This window comes from Tupaia chinensis, unplaced genomic scaffold, assembly GCF_000334495.1.
Source record: "Tupaia chinensis unplaced genomic scaffold, TupChi_1.0 Scaffold143787_1, whole genome shotgun sequence".
Classification (NCBI taxonomy): Eukaryota; Metazoa; Chordata; class Mammalia; order Scandentia; family Tupaiidae; genus Tupaia; species Tupaia belangeri.
This window is the reverse complement of record NW_006203636.1, coordinates 495,379-503,946: the sequence shown is the minus strand read 5'-3', so window position 1 is coordinate 503,946 and position 8,568 is coordinate 495,379.

Here is an 8,568-nt window from a genome sequence, read left to right as displayed (position 1 = left end):
AATTAAAATCTTAGACTATGTGGGGGCCAGCAGGTGGCATGGTGGTTAAAGTGCTGGATTCCTGCTTGACCAACTGTGGTTTGAGTCCCAGACTCATTGGCTTGAGGATCATGTTGGGTGTCTTTGGTTGTGTGCACAAAATCCTGAAAAGAGAATGGAAGAGAAGGCATTCTGGTAAGACCATCACCCTTGGAAGGTGATTTTTCACTTTCTTCTGTCTCTCTGGAGAGTGCACATGCCTGTGTTAAAAACCTAAACAACAACAACAACAAAAAAGATTGTATGAAGTGACAGTCTCTTTATCCATTTGTTTACTGGAGATCTTTTACTTGGGATCATTATTTTGTCCACTTTTGCTTCAAGTGCTTTGAATTCTGAAGAGCTACATTAATTCATTTCCTCTAATCTCAGAGGTTCTTAAGACCTGCAGAGAGTTTATGTCCAGCCACATTAAGAAAAATCTACATATCTACTACTTTTTAGTGTCAGGTATTTTTTGTATTTGCAGTGAAAGTAATGAAGAGGCAGGAGGACATGGCTCAATTGAAAATGAAAAGGGACATTTAGTAAGCTACTAATTTTTATATATCCAGATGGTTTAGAAATGGCCTGATGATGGGATAAACACTGTAGCTTTAAATTGGGAGTACATCCCAGTTTTACAATGACCACATAGTGCATTAGCCAAAATTAACTAACTTCTGTAAGCCTCAGTTTCCTCATCCATAATATAAAGATAATACTTGCATTGTAAGTTAATGTTTCATGACGCATTTGGAGACTACATTTTGAGGTCAGAGAGAAAATAACAGCTAACATTTGAGAGCTTACTATGTGTCTGATAATTGTGCTAAAACATTGCAAGTATTAACATAGTTAATTATAATATAGAGATTAGACTCAAAATACCAGCACAATCCCTGGCATATGTAATCCATATTTACATTTATCTTTCTCTGAATTTTAATTTCTCATTTACTTTACATTCAGACAAGCAGTAATCTAATAATGATTCTCAATTAAATTAGGCCCTAAGATACAGCTAAGTTTGAGAATCATGGGTAACCTCTCCTTGTGAGGGAATACCTACTCCCTTCCTAGTTTTGTGAGATGGACTTAGAAATTTGCCACCTTAAAACATTCAGCTATTGCAAAGAACCTACATATGGGTATGCTGTGTATTTTGCAATCTGTAGATTTGTGGAATGGAAATAGCCTAGATCAACAAAACAACTCTTAATTTCAAAACTAGGACAAACCAAATGTCCATCACAGAATTACTGAATAAATAAATGGTGTGTTCATACAGTGGAACACCACTCTGTAATAAAAAGAAAAAGTATTGATGCAACAACAGGGATGAAGCTCAAAAACCAGTAAAACAATTATAGTTAAATGAGTACATACTATATAAGACCATGTATTTGAAGTTCAGTAGCATGGGCCTAACCTCAATGGTACAAACAGTAGTATGTTGAACTATAGTGCTGGAATCCACATGGCCAACTGAGGGTTTGGATTCCAGATTAGCCTGAAGTATAGATACCCAAGATTCTGACCAGCTGGAGGGCCAGGAGCAGGGCTTTGCTGTGTCAGGGAACCTTGGCAAGAGTGCATCTGCTCTTTCTTAAAAATAAGATAATGAACTCCTAAAAGTTTCAATAAATATGAAAAACGTATCTATGGTAATACAAATACAAAGAATGTTTTCTAATGTTTGGAGGAAGTAGTTGGAGAGAAACTTGGACACATTTTTAAGGGGATAGTAATGATGCAGGATATTGGAATGGTCAATCCCAACATCCGTGCCAAATTCAGGACTGTGGGATGACCAGGTTCTTATCCCCCGCTTATGAAGGATTAGAGATGCAGACACAGATCAGATAGCTAAACACAGTTTATTAAGAAAGAAAGAGAAGGAAGAAACGAACTCCTAAGCAGGGAAGGGTCTCAGAAATGGGTTGCCAAAGAGGAAAAAGGGTTTTTATCCCAGCATGAAGGGACTTGTGCATATAGTTCTTTCGTGGGGGTTACGTGTCAGGTGATTCATATTTCCTCCTGTTTGGTAGTGGGCTCACAAATCACAAGTCTTTAGACATTCAGACTTAGTTATTCAACATTCAACAGATCTTTGAGGTCTGTGTCCCATGTTTCTGGTTTTTATCATGGCTCCTCCAAGTCTAAGACAAAGCTTTATTCTTTAATGTATTTTTCTTGTGCTTTTAAAATGTAGTCTCAGACCTCTTCATCTTGCAGGTGCAAGCCTGCATGCCATGTTCCCGTTTCTCAAATGATAGCTTTTAAAGAGTTGCTGAAGGTCTTTTGCTCAGTGCCCAGATCAAGAGACTACACTGTTTGGAATGTAGCAGTGATATAGAAAATGTTAGTTTCAGCTGTCTTTATCTTGAGCAGGCTGCAAGCAGCTCTGACTGTATGCAGTTTCTAATGACTGATTTTGATAGAGAGCAGTGAATAATTTCTTTATTTTTTTTAAAAGGTTTTTGCCACAGTGCGTGTGTGCTCACTAGAGAAAGAGGGAGACAGGGAAAGTGACAAATCACCCCCCACGGGGGAGGGCCACACCACACTCTCTTCTGTATTCTCCTCTTGGGATTTTGGGTACACATTCATATGAACCCAGCATGATTTTCAATCCACTAGTTCCAGGACTCAAACCATGGTCAGCCATCTGGAAGTCTAGCATCCTACCACTGCCCCACCTACTGGCCCCAGCAGAGAATGATTTCTAATAGAAGCTTGGCCAGAGTGACTCCATTTTGTGAGCCTATACCCTATAGTTATATCACTGTATTCCCACATAGTTGACTGTGGTTGAGTTGTGGGGAAAGTCACTCCAACATACAAATGTCTGTGTGTGTGTGTGTGTGTGTGTGTGTGTGTGTGTGTGTGCGCGCGCGCGTGCGCATGCGTGACTACTTCCTACCTCAGTCATGTTCCTTGTTTTCATGTGGGTGATAACACAGGTATAACTGCTTGTCAAAACTTGTTAGCTTGTGGGAACCAGCAGTTAGCGTAATGGCTATGTCGCTGGACTCCCACGTAGTCGACCGCGGTTCGTGTCCCGGACCCGGTGGCTTAAAACTCAGGCTGGGTGCGTGTGCGTGCGTGCCCAAGATCCTGAGAGGAGAATGGAGGAGAAGGGATTGGGGCATGACCATCCCCCCTGGGGGGTGATTTCTCGCTTTCTGTCTCTCTGTCTCTCTCTGTCTGTCTGGCGAGCGCACGCACCCTACAGTAAAAATCTCTCAAAAAAAAAAACTTGTTAGATTGTGGGACCAGCAGTTAGCGTAATGGCTATGTCGCTGGACTCCCATATAGTTGACTGCGGTTCGCGTCCCGGTGGCTTAAAGCACGCACGCACAAGCGTGCGTGCCCAAGATCCCAAGAGGAGAATGGAGAAGGGATTGCAGCATGGCTATCCTCCCTGGGGGGTGATTTCTCACTTTCTGTGTCTCTGTCTCTGTTTGGCGAGCACACGCGCCCTATAGCAAAAACCTGTTAGATTGTGTGCTTAAGGCCCATGCATTTTAGCTTAAGTATTTCTCAACAAATAACAAATGTTTAAGTATTGTTAATTTAAAACTTGGAACTCCATTTGCCCATCTCCAGTCTTTTGGCTTCTCTCCCTCTGTTTAAACAAAAGTTTGAGACTACTAGCAAAACCTTATTTGCAAGTTCTTTTTTAAAAAAAATATGCTAATTTTATTTTTCAAAAAAACTTTCTTTTCTGAGATCAGCAGATGGTATAATATCACGGAACTCCCATGTAATTGACTGTGATTTGAGTCATGAACCTGGTGGCTTAAAATCATTCTGGGTGCATATGAGTATATGCCAAAATCTCAAGAGGAGAATGGAGGAGAAGGGATTGCCATGTGGCTATCCCCGCAGGGGGTGATTTCTCGCCATCTCTCTGGTGAGCACATACACCCTATAGCAAAAATTTCTTCAAAATAAAACAAATTAAAAAAACTTTATTTTCTGGAGCACATTTTCACATTAGTTATTCCCACAGTGTGAAAATAACAACTTATTACTTATAGTTTTATGTTTGTGGACAATTATTTTAGAACAAGAAAAATATATTTGAACATTAAGTCTCAGTTTAGAATTTATTATATTTTTATATATCTATGAGGAAGACCTTTTCCCTAAATTAATTTTTCTATGTTCAGAAGCTCTCCCAAGTTTTTCTTACTATGATTTAGGAATTCTTAATGTATGGTGTTTGGATTTCCTAATTTTATTTACTTATTAATTTATTTTTACAGAGTTTTTTTACTGTAGGGTGTGTGTGCTCACTAGAGAGACCGAGAGAGAGACAGAAAGCGAGAAATCAGCCCCCAGGGGGATGGCCAAGCTGCAGTCCCTTCTCCATTCTCTCGGGATTTTGAGCACACATATATGAGTTTTTTTGAGAGATTTTTTTTGCTATAGGATGTGTGTACTTGCCAGAGAGACAGAGACACAGAGACAAGGAGCAATCACCCCCCCCCCCCCCCACCCAGGGGGATGGCCATGGCTCAATCCCTTCTCCTCTATAGGGATTTTGGTCACACATATACACATGCCTCCCGTGAGTTAAAGCTGCTGCATCCAGGACTGGTACTGTGGTGGGTTCGTACGTGGAAGTCCAATGAAGTAACTGGCATGAGTTTTAAGACGCCAGGTCTGGGACTTGAACCACAGTCAACTATGTGGGAATCCAGTGACGTAACCATTAAGCCATCTGCTGGTTCCACATTTCCTAATTTTTAAAGCTTCCCTAGGATATATGATCATTAGTAGCTGGTATCAGGTGAATAAAAGGGACATTTTCAAAAATTAGACCTATAATTTTATGCTATGCCTAACGATGAATTAACAGTCTTTCCCTCTATCTATAGTTCCCAGGACAAATACAGAAGATCAAGTACTGAGAGTAATAGAGCTGAATTCTCTTTAAGAGATTGATAATAATTATACTGAGTCTTGTAAGAAGTTTGGAGATAACCCCATTAACTCATCAGAATATGGAACTCTGTTGCAGTTTTTTGGATGGCTTTCAAACCTTTCTTTCAATGATTAAGTTCTGAAAATAACCATGTAATTAGTGCAAGAGATTTGTCCACCAATGCACTTATCTGTTATTTCTTATTGTGAGTTAAATGGCATGACACAGCAAAGGCAAAGAGATATACGATCAGTTCTTAAGGTATTAAGTCTGAAAGGTCAGAGATTCCAGAGCATGATAATACTCTGCAGATGTCAACCTCAAGATAGTTGAAATAACAAAGCCCAGCAAGAGTTAAAGCTGAGAGTGCCAAGCTGCCTTGGCAGCTCTCTGCAATGCATCTGCTTGAACATATTAACAAATTGTTCAGGATTCTGGAGAGTGAGGGCTGCATCTAGGAAGTCCATCACTGAGCAAAGCAAGGATGCAAATAAGCAGCTGGAAGCAAGCACAAGAGAGGAATACTGTAGTAAGTCACCCTCACTAGTCCAGTAGCCAGATGGAGCCTTGGAACCAGAATGGTGGCTTGGACAGGTGAATGCTGCATTCCCTGTGCTCCACACCATCCGGGGGTATTTCAGTCCTGGAGAAATGCTGACATGTGAGCAGGTCTGACCACTATAGTTCAGAGGAAGAGAACTTAACCTCTTTAGGCACTGCAGAGGGCATAGTCTCCGGAGAACTGCCATTTCGCTCCCGAGAGCTCAAGGTCATCCCAAATTTTCTTACTGTTGTATAATTTCTTTTATGATTCCAATATTGGAATTATTATTATTATTATTTTTTTTAAAGAGACAAAGTAGGGGCTGACAGGTGGGGTGGAGGTTAAGGGTACTGGACTCCCACATGGCTGACCAAGGTTTGAATCCTGGACCTGGTGGCTGGTGTTCTCACTCCCCTCCCCACCTTCCTGGTCAAATTAAAAATAAATAAAGTTAAATAAAAATTTTTTTTTTTAAAAGAGAGGAAATGAAAAATTATCCCTTATAGGGGAATGACTATGCTACAATCCTCCTTCATCCTCCTCTCCACAGTGTGTACATGGAGTGTTTTTCAAACCACCAGGTTAGGGACTTTTTTTTGGAGAGGTTTTTGCTATAGGGCAAGTGCACATGCCAGAAAGAAACAGACAAAAAGACAGAGACAGACAGACAGAGAGATAGAAAGTGAGAAATCACACCCCCCCCCAGGGGGGATGGCCACACTGCAAACCCTTCTCTTCCAATTTTCTCTCGAGATCTTGGGCATGCATGCACCCGCGCCTGGCGTGAATTTAAGCCACCAGGTCTGGGACTCGAACCGCTGTCGACTACATGGGAGTTCAGCGACATAGTCATTATGCTAACTTCTGATCCCAACACCAGGTCAGGGACTTGAACTGCACATTTGGCCATGTGAGATCCAGCTGTCTTGACTTCCACCCACCTGTGGCCTGGAATTACTTGAAAAGAAAAAAATTTTCCTTAATTCCAGCCCAAAATTTATCTTTCTGAGATTTCTCTATTTATAAGCTAAAAAGTCTGTTATCCTTTGGTCACTGAAATGAGATCATCTCAGGGCGCATTTTCCTATAAATAGTACTGACGAACTCAAAGATAAACTCCTTAGGGGTACTCTCAGAAATCTTTCTGAACTGAACTTACCTTTCTATTTCTAATCATTAAGATGCCCATAAGACTCTTGTTTTTGACTTCTTCAGCTCCAGCCTTCTTTTCCCCATTGCCCTAAAGCACTATATTAAAAAGGGTAGTTTTCAGATTAGCATTAGCCTCATCCGGGTCTTGGTAGAATAAAATTTTTGGGGCCCCATCCTTGACCTGCTGTAACAAGCTGTAGAGGTATGGCCCAGCAAACTTATTTTAACCAGTGCTGCAGATAATTCTGATGTATGCTAACACTTAGGACCCATTGCCCTAAACCTTATTGCTGCTTCTGCTTCATCTCGTTGATTCAATTCCTGAGTTAAATTTTCATTATAAAAACAATATGAAGCAAAAAAAGACATTTTTATACATTATTAATCATTTGAGTTTCCTACCCCATGGAGTCAAAATTTAAACTTCAGATATCCAATTCAGGTGTACATCTGTCTTTGTAATCATCTCAACACATATCAGATGGATCCGAAAATTCCATGTATGTTCTCACTTGGAGATCCTAAAACATTGATATCGCTATCCCCATTTAATAGATAGGAAAACAGAAGTTCAGCAAATAGATGTATACTACTATGAAGATGTAAATAACAGGCTGAATTCAATTAGTATTTCTCATTTTAAGCTAAGGCACCTTGTACTATATCAAAGTACCCTGTAACAAATTTTGCCATAAAAATATATCTAAAATCTTAATGACCATAAATAACTTGGCCTTAGTTGAAAATTACTCCTAGTCTATCCAGGATGGCTTTGAAAAAATGTTTCTTTATGTATCATGTTAAACAATAGTGAATCTCCAAATCCTATCAAATTATAACTTTCCTGTCTTTAAAAATGTAATTTTTTGAAAGCCAAAGAATGCATGAGAGAGAAAGAGAATATGCATCTCCCAGTGGGGTCTGGTCATACTGCAATACCTGTTCCTCCATTTCTCTATCCTGCCTAAATTCTGGATTCTGCCTTGGGTGTTTTCCCAGGTGCTAGGGCTGGAATTTGAACCTCAGTCAGCCATGTGGGATCTAGCTTCTTCTGCATAGCATTTAATGGCTGTTCTAATGACTGGCCCTAAATACATAATTTTTGGTATTTACTGCCTGAATTAAATTGCTTGTTTGTAATTTCCCTTAGAATAACAGAATGGACTAAAGCAGTTTAACTATTTTAATATTCTTTTGGAATTTGGTTGTTGAGGTGTAAAGTATGATTAATATCACTAAGATATGTAGATAGTTTATATTTACTGATGTTTAGTCAATAGAACGATTACTTACAACAGTCACTTCATTCTTAATTCTCATCCTTTTTTTTTTTTTTTTATAGTGTAGAGAAAAGGTATTTTATTAAGTACACTCGTAAGAGGTAGGAGCAGGTCTGAGCAGATAGAAAAAGAGTGGCTCAAAAGGCCCCAGCAGTTGCATTTTGCTGGATTTATAATTTTTAACCTAGGTCATGTGAGTTCATCATTGGCTGGGCCCACTGATTGTTTTCATCTTACTGGCTCTACCAAATGTGACTGGGCAATTCTCATCCTCTTCACCAAACTCCAGCTTTACTTAGGACAATACCGTTAGGAGCTGTGTTCAGATGACTTTAAAAACAGGTGGATGGTAGTCCAGGTGTGTGATAGTGAACCATTTTATGTAATGGCCAAACTTCTCAGAGTTTCCTCTCAGGTCAGTTTCGGTGAATCATGTTTCATGAAAACATTCTTTGAAAAAGTCACTGTGTTAAACTATGGTAGCAGCTAAAGCTGCTGCTGCGCAGCCATTGTTATCTATCTGGGATGAACAGACTGATTTTCATGAAACAATCAAAGTTAAAAAGTAGAGGGTAGATAAGAACTAAACTTGATGACAAAGGTCATAAGAGCTATAAAAATTCAGAGGACTATCGGAA